Raw genomic sequence first — 16,981 nt, forward strand, 5'->3', positions numbered from 1 at the left:
AAAGGGGCTGACCTGATACAATGATGAGGTTTAATTGGCTGTGGAATTGGCAGAACTATGCAACAAAGGTGTGGAACTGGATTGAATTTGCCTGCAAAGCTGGTATAAAATTTTAACATTTTGGTTTCTATTTATGAAAATGTCTTACAAAGAGAATTTTTAAAATGAGCTATTTAAAATAAGTAAATAAATATTGAATAAATTTGCATTAGTGATGATCTGCATATAAAGGGGACTCCAGGTCAGTATTTCTCATTTCCTTCCTGGCAGCCAGCAAGGCTAGAATTTCTGGGTGAGGGAACAAGATCAAACTACATCTCTCCACTCTGTTGCCATGTGGTTCTGAGCAGATGGTACCTCTGTTTCTTTTCTTTTAAGAAAGCTGAAATTTGTAATGCTTTCTTCACTTGAAAGAGAACAAAAATACTGGTTCACAATTTTATCATTTTAGTTTCTAATTATGAAAATTCTTTTAATATGAACAAGAAGGGGAAAGCTAGGTGGTTCAGTGGATAGAGAGCCAGGCCTAGAGATGGGAAGTCTTGGGTTCAAATCTGACCTCAGATACTTCCTAGTTGTGTGATCTTGGGCAAGACATTTAACCCCCAATGCCTATCCCTTACCACTTTTCTGCCTTGCAATCAGCACACAGTATTGATTCTAAGCTAGATGGTAAGAGTTATTTAAAAAAATAATTAGAAAGGACCTGTTTAACTGGGAGAAATCTTTACAGCAAGATTCTCAAAAAAAAAGGTTGATATCCAAGGTATACCAGGAACAAATCAAATATATATAAACAAAAATGCTTTCCCAATAAATACTGAAAGAATATGAGAATTCTCCTTTATCTAGGTTATTACATTAAAACAAAGTATTCTGAATGGAATCAGCTGCATTTTAAATATTCATCTTCACTGTTTTGATATCTACATCAAACTAGAATTATATATTTAGAGGTGGAAGATATCTCAGAAACTTTTTATTCCAATCCCTCATTTTACAGATGAGGAAACTGAGGTCGATAGAAACTAAGCGAATTACCCATGGTCACACAGGTGATATGTAGCAGAGTCAGGATTTGAACTTAAGTGCTCTCTTTTTTTTTTTTTTTTTTTTTTTTTGCTCTGCCTCCTGACCAGTGCTATTGTACCTTTGTCTTGACAAAAATGATATTTTATGTAAGAACAATACCCCTTTCCTTGAATTACGTGTCTTAATTCTCCATTCTACTCTGTATGTGTAGACACATCATTGGGGTCATTAAATGGTGATATTAGATCACATGTTTTGTAAAAGCCCTTGGCTGTAGGGGCAGCTGAGTAGCTCAGTGGATTGAGAGTCAGGCCTAGAGACAGGAGATCCTAAGTTCAAAGCCGGCCTCAGCCACTTCCCAGCTGTGTGACCCTGGGCAAGTCACTTGACCCCCTTTGCCCACCCTTACCACTTTTCCACCAAGGAGCCAATACACAGAAGTTAAGGGTTTAAAAAAAAAGCCCTTGGCTGCAATGCCTGAGTTCCTATTTCCCCCAAACCATTCATGTGATGCTAAGTCTCCACGTCTCCCGTTGCAATTCCTTTGGTGTTGCAGACATGAGGTTCCTAATTAATTCTATTGGGGGAATAAACTGGGCCAGGATATAGCTGATATGCTAAGCCTAGGGAATTAAGTATATTACCAAATTAGGGCTGTCACCTAGAAATGAAGAGGCACAGAACAAATATCAGAAAACATCTAAGTCCAATCCCATAGCTTCATAGTTAAGAAAACCAGGATGCAGAAAGTGGCACAAGTAGCCAAAGGTTGTATTGCAAGTTAGTGGCAAGAGCTAGGACAAGAGTTTGGAGCTCTTAATTTTAACAATGTTGCTCTTTCTGCTCCACTATTCTGCTTCTAGGTCTCTACTCAATGCAAAAAAAAATCAGAGAAGAATTAAAATTTCCCAGTCTATGATTAATAATCCTATTTTATTATACATGGACTTTACTGTTAAGGAAAGCTTATTTGACATAAAACATTAAAAAAACCATTATCAAGTTGTTGGATTGCCTGTTAAGGTCCTGAAAATTGTGAGATAAAGGAAAACCATGTTTTAATTACATATGGTTCTGCAAATAAGCAGGGCTTGAGACTAACAGAAGGAAAGAAGGAATAAGAATAGTACTATTCTGCCTTGCCTTTCTCCTTATGCCAATGTAGGGCCAACCCCCACCCTCATCAAAATATACTCACTTTCTCATATCCCTCACCAAAGGAGACATAAAAAGGGAAAAAGAAAAGAGGGTGCTCCAGATTGGTGCCAACAGTTCTTTCCAAAGAAAATCTAGAGTGCTCTCTCTCCTTCCACACCATCTCAAGTCCCAGATAGGAATATATAAAAACAAGAGAAATAACTCATCAGAATGAGTTAGTAAGACATGAGCTAAGACTTCATCTCAGAAAAAAATTGGCAGTTGAGACTAGAAATAAATGGAGACACGAATAAATAAGATTATTTTTAAAAAAAAAATTTCAACTCCCATCTTAGACTCAATATAAGTACTGGTTGCAAGGCAGAAGAATATTAAGGTCTGGGCAGTTGAAGTTAAGTGACTTCCCCAGGGTTATACAGCTAGGAAATGTCTGGGACCAAACTTGAACCAGGATCTCCTGCTTCTAGGCCTGACTCTCTATCCACTGAGCCACGTAGTTGTCCCATAAGATTCTTTTTTTTAAATTATGTTTGGAAATCAAACTGTTTATAACATTTCCCCATCTATGGCTGCCCAGCAAGATAATGAGAATTACTTTATTCAAAATATTATAAACTAAGGATGTGTTCCAGCAAATGGATTGAACAAAATAAAATACAAAACCAAACAAAAATAACCCCAAAGCAAAACAAAGCTAACTCAGCCCTATAATAATGCTTTATTGATTGTGCAATCACTTAAATCAAAAGTACTGAGCTCACCAGTTGTGTTTATTATATTTATCTTTAGCTTCATGCCATTCATCCTTTCCTTTTGCTTAAAAAAAGCTGACACTCAGAAGAATGTATCAGAAATCTAAAATGCCTTAATTTCTATGATCTCAGTAGTAAACAAAATTTAGTAGAAGTATAGAGCCGAAGAGACTGAAGAGATAACCTTGACTAACTCCCCTCTTTTATAGATGAGGGAACCTCAATCTCATAGAGATAAAGTTTTAAAGTTTTGTCACATTATTCATACACAGACCAAATTTTAGCTAACAGCAACATTGAAGAGAAGCCTTCTACATGGGAGAATAAAAGAACTATTCCTAGAATATTCTCCAACCACAAATGCTCCATGAAAAATTGCCTATGTCATTAAGAGCCTAATACTACAAATAAAAATGCCTGTTTGCCTTGTAAGAATTTTCTTAATAATGACCCAGGATTGCCTTTCACCTATGAAGTCTCCTTGCTTCCACACAGAGGGAGATTACAAGACAAGCTACAATGATCATTGATTCCTTTGCAGATGTGTCAAATTAAAGAACTAGGGTAAACTTTGATTCTATTAGTTGGCAAATTTACTGGTGAATGTATTTTTGTCTTTCTACTAGTTCTTTTAAAAATCTTTAGTATTTGAGGTTTTCCAATACTTTATAGTGAATCCAGAATATGAAGATATGAAGGATTGATCAACAATACTAATTCAATTATACAGTACATTTAAAGAAATTTTTATGTACTTTAAAAATATTTTTCCATGTTTTTTTAATTTTATTTAAACATTTTTAAAATTTTTCCATGTTTACATATTTCATCTTCTTTCCTTCTCTTTTCCCTGCCCCCTCCTGGATCCAATACCTACTAGGTTATACAAATGTTTTCACATACCTATTTCCATATTATTCATTTTTGCAATTGAGCAATCTTTTAAAACCAAAACCCCAAATCATATATCCATACAAACAAATGATAAGTCATTTGTTTTTCTTCTATGTTTCTACTCCCACAGTTCTTTCTCTGAATGTGGATATCGTTTTTTCTTATAGCAAAGTCCATTACATTGTATTGTTCCACAATGTTTCACTTTCTGTGTATAATGTTCTCTTGGCTCTGCTCATTTCACTCTGCATCACTTCCTAGAAGTTCTTCTAGTTCATATAGAAACTATCCAGTTCATCATTCCTTATAGCACAGTAGTACTCCATCACCATCATATACTACAATTTATTCAGCCATTCTCACACCCCCTCATTTTCCATAAACAATGGGAAAGAATTTGTTTACAAAAAGAGAACAATGTTTTCTTCCTGAGGTTTATCTTCACCAAAGATTGCTTGATGATCAATTATTCCTGACTTTCTAGTTCCTGTGCTCGTCAAGAGTTTTACCCTAAATTTGTTTTCAGGTGCTCTTGGCAATTCTTTAAACGTCTTTAGTATGGTATGGTTTTCCTGGGTGTTCTACCTTCACCTACCTGATTTGGGGATAGAATTCTAGTAGCCCAATTTTGAGGTTGGTCACAGGTTTCTCCACAACCACCCCTCTTACAGTCATGTATATATTGTGTGTAATGTTTTATTCTATCACCAGGAGAGCTAGGAGGGTTCTAGTAGTTTCTGTGACTTGGATAGATTTGCTCTTCTTAAAAGGGCATCCTTTGTTTGTAAAATGAGTCAGTTTGTTCCAATGGATCAATACTAGGTCTTGGATAACCTTAATATAGATTTCCCCAAAGAGATCCTTGCTACATTTCTTTCTGGGAAAGTATTATCCTCTTACCCAATGAAAGTGAAAGACAAAATTCTCCCCCTGCAAAGTGTCACAGGTAAGACATTAAACAAAACAAAACTAGTCTTTGAGGTTACAGATGAGGCACTAGTGATCCAGTGGAAAGTCACTTGGAGTCACTGGTTATTGTTCAATCATTTCAGTTGTGTTTGACCCTTCAGGATCCTATTTGAGATTTTCTTGGCAAAGACATTGGAAGAACATGGCCCCATTTGAGGTTTTCTTGACAAAGACTCTAAAGTGATTTGCCATTTCCTTCTCCAGTTCATTTTACAGATGAAGAAACTGAGGCAAACAGGGTTAAGTCACACAGCTAAGTGCCTGAGGTCAGATTTCAACTCAGGAAGATGAATCTTCTTGACTTCAGGCCTGGTATTCTACTGCACCACTCAGCTGCCTGGGAGTCACAAGAACTGAGTTTAATACTGGCTCTACTATTTGCTATATATGTGACCTTGGCTAAGTCAGTTAACATCTTTGGGACTCAGCTTCCTTATCTGTAAGATGTGAGACTAGATGGTTAAAAGTTCTTTCCATCACTAGGTCTATAATTCTAGGTCTGTTCCCAGTATTACTCACTGAATAATTTGGTACTGTTTCAATTTGGAGGCAAGGATAAAGATTTATTGAAGAAAAGAATCTGCTGATTTTAAGAATGAGAACCATATCCAATATTAAACCTGTTTAGTAATCATATTAAACATCTTTGAAAAGTAGTGAAGCAAACACCCTAGAAGAAATTGATGGAATCTAAATGCAAATGGAAGCACACCATTCTTCATTTTATTTCCTCCATGAATTTTTCTCTAGTGTAAGGAATATGTGTCTTCATTTGCAGCCTGACAAACATAGATATGCATATTGAATGATAATAAATGTACAATCTCTATCATATTACCTGCCATCTTTAGGAGGAGGGAGGGGAGGAAGGGAAAGAACATGAATTGTGAAATGTCTGAAAACAATTATTAAAAATTAGATCAACATGCATCTAGAAAAAAATAACATTAAAACAAAAATTTTAAACCCTTACCTTCCACCTTAGAATCAATACTATGTATTGGTTCTAAGGCAGAAGAGTTGTAAGGGCTAAGTGATAGGAGTTAAGTAAATTGTCCAGGGCCACACAGCTGGGAAATGTCTGAGGTCATATTTGAACCCAGGACTTCCCAACCCTGGGTCTGACTCTCAATCCACTGAGCCACCTACCTGCCCCCAAACCAAATTTTTAAAGAAAGAAAAGGAGTAAAGCAAAGTGGATAGAAATCTGAGAAAAACCTGATTTCAAATATTTTCTGTGATCCCATAGCTGAAGAGCTTTGAGCAAGTTGCTTAAACTCTCCAAGTTCTAGGAAACTTTTTAAAGCTATAAATTTATAAAGTTCTAAAGACAATATAAAGTGCCAACCTGCAATGATAGATTCTATTTCCTCATCTAGAAGTTTCCTATACCAATAAAATCACAAGTTTAGTCTCTGACCTATTAATCCTCTCTGCTTCTCATGAAACACTAAATGGCGCAATGAACACAGCACCTGACCCAAAGTGAGGAAGACCTGAGTTCAAATCCAACCTCAGATACATATCTCTATGTTCCTGGGCAAGTCACTTAACCCTGTTTGCCTCTGTTTCTTCATATGTAAAATGAGCTGGAGAAGGAAATAGAAAACTATTCTAGGATCTTTACCAAGAAAATCCCAAATGGGGTCACAAAGAATCTGACAAGACAAATCACTGGACAATAAAAACAACATTTCTAAGGAGGTAATGCAAAATGGCTATATTCAGAAGTCTTTTTCATGAGAAAAGGAGTTTTAAGTTGATCTTGGAAAAAGCTTGGCAGAGGAATCAAAGCCCTAAAAGTTCTGGGCATGATATGAACAAAGTTTTGGAAGAGGGATGTGTTTGTGAGAAGTGATGAAAAGACCATCTTCATAAAGGAGAAATGAGAATAGAATTTTAAAATCTAGATAATATATAGCTTGACTGATAGGAAGAAACCCACACATATTTTTCTGACTGATTATGAATAAGATGCAATTTGGAATAGCAGCTACATTATTAGTCTCTGGTAGTCAGGAAGACTTTGGTTCAGATCCTTCCTCTGACATTTAGCTGTATGATCATGGCAAAATTATTCAGGATCTCTGAGATACTATTTCCTCCTTTGTAAAGTAAGGATAATTCCTTAACATCTGCCTCATGTAGTTGTTGTGAAGCCCAAATGAAATAGTGTTTGTACAGTGCTAAATAATCCTTAAAGTGTTAATATGAATTCAGTTATTATTATTGTCATTAGTTTTGAAGAATCTAATAAATTTCCAGCTAAAGTTATAGAAAGATGTCTTTTTGTCAGTGTTTATTTAAGAGATCTATGATTTCACAAGGATGGGTAGTTTTCCATTAGCATAAATTATAACCCTTTACACCTTATGTAGAGAAGCAGCTAGGTGACTCAATGGATAGAGCCCTGGGCCTGAAGTCAGAAAGACCTGAATTCAAATTCAGCCTCAGACACATACTAGCTGTGTGACTCTGGGTAAGTCACTTAACCTTTCTTTGCTTTAATCCCACTGGAAGAAAAAAATGGCAAGCCACTTTAGTATCTTTGCCAAGAAAATCCTATGGCCAACACTGGCACACCATGGTACATGGGGTCATAAAATACAACTGAAGAACACCACCCACCTCTGTAGATAGAATCTTCCTAAATGGTTGAGGCCATCTTTATGGATAAACCACACAAATCTAGAGCAAAAAGGGGTCTCAGAGACCATCTAGCCCAGAATTGCTGAACCTGGGGTCTATTGTTCCTTAAGAGCTCTATAGCAAGATTTTAAGGAATCTGTGAATTTGGATGGAAAGAAAATTACATCTTTATTTTTCACTAAGCTTTAAGAAAACAGCATTTCCTTCTATCATGAATTATTTTTTTAAAGTCATTATTCTGAGAGGGTCCATGGGCTTTACCAGACTACCAAAGGGACTCATGACATGCAAAAAAGTTAAAAACTCCAATCTACTCCAATTCCCTTGTTTTTCAAATGAGAAAATTCCAACTATAAGAAGTTCAAAATTTTCAAAGGTTCCCTCTCTATTGAAATGGGGGTTCTTTGAAAGCAGGGACTGGTTTTTGCCTTTCTTTGAATTTCTCAGTAACAGTGCTTAGTCCAAGTTATAAACTTCCTAAATGCCTATTAACTGACTGTTAAGTAACTTGCTCATGATTATACAATTATTTAGTAGAAGAGAGAAGTCTAACTGAGGTCCTCTGATCCCAATCCAACATTACACAGAGCTCTTATCTTTCTAACTATTGTGTAGTTACATAGTATTTTCCATCTGTAGAAAACTAGTATTTGCCTTTCCTACAGTGAACTAAAAAGCAAGATTTATTGTCTTCTTTTTCAACAGGAGAAAAGTGATGGCAAAGAGAACTTAGTTTACAAGAAATCAACAGAACAAAATCAGAATTGAGATGTTATTCCTAGCCACAAGTAACTAGGAAATGTGACAAAACAATACCAAACCAAAGGGGTGAGATCCAAAGGAGTGACTAATTGTGGTAATTTTAGGCATAGTGATAGATGCAAGAGATATTTGGGGGAGTGGAGTGGGTGGATGAAAGGGGAAGTGTCTTCAAAGCCCTTAAAATAATAGTTAGCTCTTCAGGCTGGCCCAGGTAGAACTGGCCCTGCTTCATGTCACTCAAAAGGTATGCTATAGATCTTATATTTGTAAAATATCTGTCTACTATATTGCTTTAAACATAAATTCTATAATAATTTATTTAATAACCCCTAGGTATTTGATTCAATTTTAATTGCTCTTGGGGTCATCACTGTTGTTTGGCGAATACTTTTTCTCCACTCATCTTTCAGATATATAGATACTAGCTCACTTTAAAATGAACAGAACTTCTTGGAAGAAGCTCTAAGTAATAAGCTCTTTAAGTTCATAGGATGCATAAGATCAAGATTTTTTTAAAAATTCCTTGGCAGGCGGTTGAAAAATCACAGGTATACGTACTCTTGCCAGTCTGGAAACAGTATGAGCTGAAGATAGATGTTGTAAATGAGATCATTTTCTAATACATTTTCCTTAATGAAAGGGCTGTCCAGGATATTGAATATTATTACATTTTCATTAATGAAACAATTAAGAAAATTGTGGCCATCTTAATTTTTTTAAAACATACTTTTCTATGCTAATTACATTTTAGAGATGGTCTTTTTTGTTGTCTTTTTCCCTTTCTTTTAGAATTATCAACCTATAAGAGAATAGAAAATAATCCTAGTATCAAGGGTGTGTATGTATGTGTTCTTGAGCATATATAGAATAGTGATGCTTTTCTTCTTCAAGCTCTGCCATCCAACCCTCTCTCCCTACCCGTCACCCAACTTTTCTTTTAGATTCTTTACAAATTACTCTTAACAGAGAAGTTCACTTCTTCGTAGATTTACATAAAAGCATAATAAACCAAAGAGCTTGAATGTATGTTTTAAATTAGTGTTGCCTAGCTGTTTTAATTTAAGTTTAAATTTGCTCTTGTTCAGTTGTGTCCAACTTTTTGTGATTCCATTTGAGGTTTCCTTGGCAGATTCTGGAGTGATTTGCCATCTCCTTCTCCAGCTGATTTTACAGATGAGGAACTGAGTCAAACAGGGTTAAATGGCTTGCCCAGGGTTACACAGTTAATAAATGTCTGTGGTTGCATTTGAACTCAGGAAGAGGAGTTCCTAGTGCTTTATCCAGTGTGCCACCTAGCTGTCATAAATTTAAATTTAACTTAAATAAATTAACTTTTGTGGAGTAGGAAAAGCACACTTGAGAAAGTTAGCATGAAATTAAAATGTTTGATCTTTTCAAATTAGAATATTCTTAACATTTTATGAAATATCTACGTATTGATATGGTTTATCAATAATTTACAATAACAATGCTGGAAAAATGTGTTTTATAAGGTAGAGAATGAAAACACTTCCCAAGAGTTTGTCAGCAACTGGGCAACTAAGTGGCACAGTGAATAGAGAGCCAGGTCTGGGAAAGGGAGATCCTGGGTTCAAATCTGGTTTCAGGCATGTCCCAGCTGTGTAACCCTGGTTAAGTCACTTAACTCCATTTGCCTTGTCCTTACTACTCTTCTGCCTTGGAAATAATATATAGAATGGGTTATAAGATAGAAGGTAAGGATTTTTTAAAAGTTTGTCAGAGTGGCAAAACAAGATCTATTGTCAAAGGATCAGATGTTGGCTATCTCTCTGTTCTTCTGAATCACCTCTTACTTGGTATCTAAAAAGACTGAAAATAATATTTTTATTTTTTTTAAATAGGTTGTACTCATTATTATCATCTCCAACAACTGATTAAGCAAGCAATCTTTAGTTTATCTGGCTATTGAATTTATTTTTTTTAACTCTTACCTTCTTAATCTTGAACCATAGGGATTAAGTGGCTTACAGGGTCATAGAGTTAGGAAGTATCTGAAGTCATATTTGAATCCAGGATCTCCCATCTCTAGACATGACTATCAATCCACTGAGCCACTTAGCTGCTCCATGGCCACTGAATTTATTGCCGATGGAGTTTGGTGGAAGAGGAAAGAAGCTTAAAACTTTCCTCAAATGATATGATAATGTATTTCTAATTAAAAATGAGAAGCAAAAAAAGGACTGTGTTTATCACATTGCTTGCCTTTTAAAGGAAGGGGGAAGAGCGAGGAAGGGAGCGAAAGAATTTGGAACTCCAAATTTTGAAAAGGCAATGTTAAATATTTTTGTGGATATGTAATTGAGAAGAAATAAAAAAAATTTGGAAAAAAAGAGAAAAGTTAAAAGAAATAATAAACCCCCAAAAGATTGTGTTTTGTTTCCCTAAGCAAATAAGCTAAAAAATGTGTGGCAATAAGTGCATTTGTGTTGACTCAGAACACATAATATTTAAAGGAATTTCTAATTTTATCTTTTTTACTTATGTTGTGTGATAAATGTCTGATTCTGCTGAATCTTTTGGGAAATTACTGTGTCAAATAGGCTCTAAATAATGGTATTGTCTATTAATAAAAATCTGCTCTGCCAAACCAACAAAAAATAATTAACCTGTTTTTTTTTAAAGTAGATACATGGGGAGAAAATATATGTTAACAGTGGGAAAAGCTACTTTTAAACAATTAATTTATTTTTCATTAAAAATCTTTTCCTGTTAATTTTCTGGATCTTACTCTAATCAAGAGCTGTCTTCTATATGAATATTAACATCAACAAATCATTTAATGTTCCAATACTTGTCCTTCCCCTTCCCTCAAATACTCTTTGACTATAAATTACAGTAATTTTCTGATCTGTGATGGTGGAGGAATGTTTCCTGTAGATAAATTCACAGATTGAAATCCCATTTCCTACGGGAAATATGAAGACTAGTACTGTGATATGAGGGCTTACTGAACCCTTTTCAGAGCTATTCTCCTTTAGTATCCACCTGCCACTTAGCTCTCACCTGGTTGAAGGAGCAAATGAGAATAATTTGTTCCAAAAGCCATGAAGGCAGTTCTTAGACCTTGGTTAGATATGGAAGATGCCAAGTCATCCATTGCATCCTGAGCTATGATTTTGACTTTTGTCTTGCCTTTGGACTTTCACTCTGGAAGAGAGAACGAGGCTGACAAATTGAACATCTCTGCCTTACTTTAATCTAATTTATGCATGCCAAAAGACATCACCAGTGATGTCATTTTGGCCCTCTTCAACAAGAAAGGACAACCAACACTAATCATATATATATGTGCATATATGAACATACACACATATAATATCTATAATTCTATAGTTCTAGGATTCTGTTTTTCAATTTAATGCTTAAAATATTGTACTTTAAAATATCATACCTTCTTGATGTCAATTTCTTGGACTATTTTACAGTTTCTGTTTATACTGAAAATTATTGGTGATAATCACTAAGGGGAACAATATGAAATTCTGCCTTTTTTACATGAAGATATTTTGCTGGTGACAATAACAAAATATTTCCTTGGCAGAATGATCATGATTTAGACATAGATCTGTATTAATTATCCTGCTTGACTCAGAATAGAATATATTGCATCAATGCTATGAATATGTCCTTTCTCTGTTCCCATTTCTATAAGTTCTTCTCTTCCTTCCCTTCTCCCTAACATTATTTCAAGTACTTTGTAGTCTGGAAGACCTGGCTCCATTTTACACAGCCCTGTGGAAATGGTATTGGAACTTAAGCTTAATTGGACTTTGGGGCCAGAATTGCCCAGAAAAATGGCCTCAAAATTTGACAAGTAAAAACAAACAAATCACTTTCCCCAACTACTTCCCTCAGATGCCTGCTGGCTGGTCCCCTACCTTGAGGTTCTGATTCAATGATTAGTCTCTGTCTAAAATCTTCATATTGGGAGATGGCCTAGGCCACTGTACACACTTTTACTACTTCACTGTCCAGCTTTCTCCACATCCACATGGATGATAATCTTCTTGAATCTGCTGAACCACTTCAGCTCTACATTGGCCTCTTTCCTCCAGGCTCCTGTTCCTAATCTTATAATAGATATTGCTCTGCCAAGTCTCAGCCTCAGATTACTCCCACTAATTGCTGCCTTTGCTCCTACTCACTTTCTGTTAAAAGGAGCTGGAGAAAATCACAGAGCCAAACTTACTGGGTCCATTTTAAATTTGTTAATAATAATAGCTAACATTTATAGAGCATCTGCTATGTGCCAAGCATTGTGCTAAGTGTGTTCCTCAATAGTCAGCATATTCTAGTTCCCCCACCTCTCAACAACCCACTCCAGGGTTATTCATTCCTTCTACTCGGCTCTCTGGAATGCCTGTTCAATAAGTAACAAATCTGCTTTCATTTAAATCTTTTCCTTTCTCTTCCATCTTCCATCAGACCTTCAGGAGGTGCTGCCTCCCTGGGCACCCTTAGCAGCACTGGTTGAGCTAACCCCATCTCCCCCTAACCCCCAACTTCACTGGTAATGGGGCAGGGGGCCGTGGGAGTCACAATACTGCTTACTCTTCTTTGCCACTTAAATAGGCTCTCCCTCTACTATCATCCAATAACCTCCTTTCCATTTGAGAATCATTCAGTCCTTATTTATCACCTGGTCAAGATTCTGGTAGCTGTTACCTACTGATGACTCTTTTTTTCCCCCTTCCTTTATGAGTTCACTGATTGACTAATGTTCTTTCTCTCCTATTCTCATATTTTTAAACCCTTCCAAGACAGAAGAGTAGTAAGAGCTAGATAGTGAGGCTTAAGTTAACTTTGGACATCTCATCTTAAGGCACTTCAAGATACATACTGATATGAGGGCAGCTAGGTAGCTCAGTGAACTGAAAGGCAGGCCAAAGAGATCCTGGGTTCAAACCTGACCTGAGATACTTCCTTGCTGTGTGATTCTGGGCAAGTTACTTACCCTGCTCCCCCATTGCCTAGCCCTCACCACTCTTCTGCCTTTGAAACAATATATTTCTAAGCCAGAAGGTGAGTTTAAATATGTATTTATATATATACATATATATACATACATATATATATATACACACACACATAGATATGCTGATATGAACTTAAACACTCACCTTTTCATTTCACTTAATTTGCACAAACTATGGGCACTATCCACCTTTTCCATTTTCATATTCATGAACTCTGAAATTCCTTTATCTTTTGCCAATTCTCCCTTACTCTGTGTCTTGAAATCCCTAACCCTGTTCTTCAACCTCACCATGACCTCCAATTTCTCCACCCCTCAGTTACTTCTCTGGTCATCTGCCCTGGACTGACTATACTCTCTTCCTTTCTACATCTTGACCTCCTGGTGAACTAGTTCAGCTCTACATTGTTCTCTCTAATCCCTTGTTTCTAATCTGATAACAGATATTGCTCTGCCAAGTCTCAACCTTGGAGTACTCCCACAATTTGCTACCTTTGCTCCTACTAACCTGCTAAAGGAACCTGGAGAAAATCACAAAGCTGAACTAACTGGTAGATTCATTATGAATTTGTTAATAATAATAATAATAAAAGCTAATATTTACATAGCACTTGCTATATGCCAGGCAGTGTGTTAAATGCTTTATAGATATTATGTCATTTGATCCTCATGACCACCCTGGGAAGTAGATGATATTATCCCTATTTTACAGCTGAGGAAACCAAGGCAGACAGTTAAATGACTTGTTCAAGCTCACACAGCTAAGTGTCTGAGACCAGATTTAAACTCAGGTCTTTCTGACATTCAGGCATGAGTCACCTGGATGCCCTAATTATTACATAATTTCAACTGGATTCTTGATATATCAAGGCAATCCTTTTATGCTTCCCTAGATGATTCACTATCCCATTCACCACAATGCTCATCTAAATGTTTAAAATTCTCCTCAGACTTACCAAGTCCCACCCCATCCCTGCACTAAACTGAGAACTTTACCTCAAATTTCACTGAAATAGTTGAAGCTATTTGGTGAGAGCTTCTTCTTTTCCTCTCCTCATCTCATATCAGTAAGATGCCTTTCTACCATTATCTCCTCTTCAACAATCTCACATGAAGAGGTGGCCTTACTCCTTGCAAAAATAAACACACTCTATATGAACAAGTGATTCCATTACATCCATCTTCCCTTAGCAGATTGTCCTCTCCATCATTCCCATTCTTTCTTAAGCCCTCACCTTCCATCTAAGAATGAATAACATATATTGGTTGCAAAGAAGAGCAGTAAGGGGTTAAGTAACTTGCTCAGGGTCACACAGCTAGTTAGTGTTGGAGGTTAGATTTGAACCCAGGACGTCCCATCTCTGGACTTAACTTCACTGAGCCACCTAGGTGCCTGCCCCATTTTAAAAAAATATGTATGTATGTATATATCTATATTTCTGTTTCTTATATCAGTATTGAATCCTAATTTTCCCTCCCCATATCCAACCCCCGAGCCATCCCATGGGATAGGTATTTTTTAAGAGGAAAAAAAAGGCAGTATGACAGAGCAATACACTGAAAAAGTCCAAAAACATTTACAGTGTAACACTTGTGTACCTCCCACCTCTACAGTGGGATACATTGCAAGTGTCTTCCTGTATCTCTTCATTAAAATCCCACTTAATCTTTATAATTTTATTACATTTGCTTTTTTTTTTTTTTTTTTTGCTGTGTTGTTCTTTCCATTTGCATTGTTACTGTGTGCATTGCTTTCTTGGCTCTGTTTACTTCACTCTACACTACTTCATATAGATATTTCTATGCTTCTCTCAATTTATCACATAAATCATTTCTTACTGTGATGGTATTCTATTGTATCAATATACCACAATTTGTTTAGCCATACCTCAATCGATAAGCTTCTATTTCCAATTCCGAGCTATAAAAAAATCACTGCTATAAATATTTTGGAGTATATAGGGACTTTTTTTCTTATCTAGTACTGAATGGAGTTTCTGGTTCGAAGGATATGGGCATTTTAGTCACTTTAATTGCATTATTACTAATTACCTTCCAAAAGGGTGTTTTTCATTTCACAGGTGTCAGAATGTGCTAGTGTGTCCATCTTCCCACAGCCCCCCCAACATTGACTTGCCATTTTTTGTCATTTTTGCCAATTTTCAGTGTATGAGGTTGTTTTGATTTGAATTTCTCTTAGTGATTTATAGCATTTTTTCATGTACTTGGAACTATTTTGCTATTCTAAGAATTATTTGTTCATATCTTTTGGTCATTGACCTTTTAGGAAATGACTATTAGCAGATATTTGTGTATATATGTATACATATATTTGTATGTGCATATATATGAAAATTATTTATCTTAGATATCAAATTCATCATAGCAATTTGATACCAAGATGTTTTCCCTCCTTCAACCACTTCCTACAAAAGGTTTTCAATTTCAAGTACTCAAAGTTCTCCATTTTATCTTTTGTAATTATCTCGTTTGGTTGAGTACATTATGTATCATGTATTTATTTATAAATGTATGAGATACATACGGATGTGCTTATGTGTATAGTATGTGTCTCACCCATTGATGTGAGAGGTATAGTTTGATCTGATATCAAAATCACATATCTATTTATAATGTATTGTGGAATGCAGGATAAAGTTTTAGTCTAATCTAAGCTTAATTTGTCAGATTTGCTTTCCAGTTCTCAGTTTTTATCATATGGGAAAATTTTTCCCTTGATAACATATAAAGCTAGCAAATGCTAAAATTATAAAGTTGAGAATAGGAATGCATTATCTGGCAAATATATGTGTATATAATATACACATATATATAAATAACATAGGTAATTTATATGCAAATGACTAGAAACTTTTGAGGATATAGTGAGAATCACCTAGGAAAAAACCAAAACACCTACAATGCTATAAATATTAGTAAAATAAAGATCCTTTGATACCCTAGGGCTGGAATCCCACTGGGCAGATACCCACCTCCAACAGTATTTTTTTTTAACCCTTAATTTTTTTTGGTGTATTGTCTTATAGGTGGAAGATTGGTAAGGGTGGGCAATGGGGGTTAAGTGACTTGCCCAGGGTCACACAGCTGGGAAGTGGCTGAGGCCGGGTTTGAACCTAGGACCTCCTATCTCTAGGCCTGACTCTCACTCCACTGAGCTACCCAGCTGCCCCCCTCCAATAGTATTTGCAACCCATTCACACCTTTTTATTTGGTGTGTCTTGTTCTTATCCTCTCATAAATCCTTATAGGGGACTTATTTTAAATGGTAGGGACCTTTTTTAAAGATCTTCAGGGATAGAAATGGCCCAGGTTGGCAATGTCCATCAGTTATTTTTTTTTTATTATTGAATCATACAGAAGAATGACACACAGCTAGGGATAAGTTCATTAACAATACTAGGAAATATCAATTACTTGGGTTAGATTGAATGTACTCAAAATTAACTAAAAAACAAAACTACTATACCCTGGTTAGGGCAGGGAACTCAATATAAGGTTACAATACTACCTAAATTAATATAAATTCTAGGTAATAAATCTGCAAGAGGGATTTTTTTTTAGAACTTGTTACACAAAAATGGCAATACTAGATTGAGTCAATTAAACCCGGAAATCCAATCCTGTCACTACCATTTAATAGTTGTATGGCTATAAGTAAATCATTTAAACTGTCCAAACTTCAGTTTTCTCAACTTGTCAGATTTAGACGACACTTCTAGTATCATCTACCTCAGGAGAGGTTCAAATA

This window comes from Gracilinanus agilis, chromosome 4, assembly GCF_016433145.1.
Source record: "Gracilinanus agilis isolate LMUSP501 chromosome 4, AgileGrace, whole genome shotgun sequence".
Lineage (NCBI taxonomy): Eukaryota > Metazoa > Chordata > Mammalia > Didelphimorphia > Didelphidae > Gracilinanus > Gracilinanus agilis.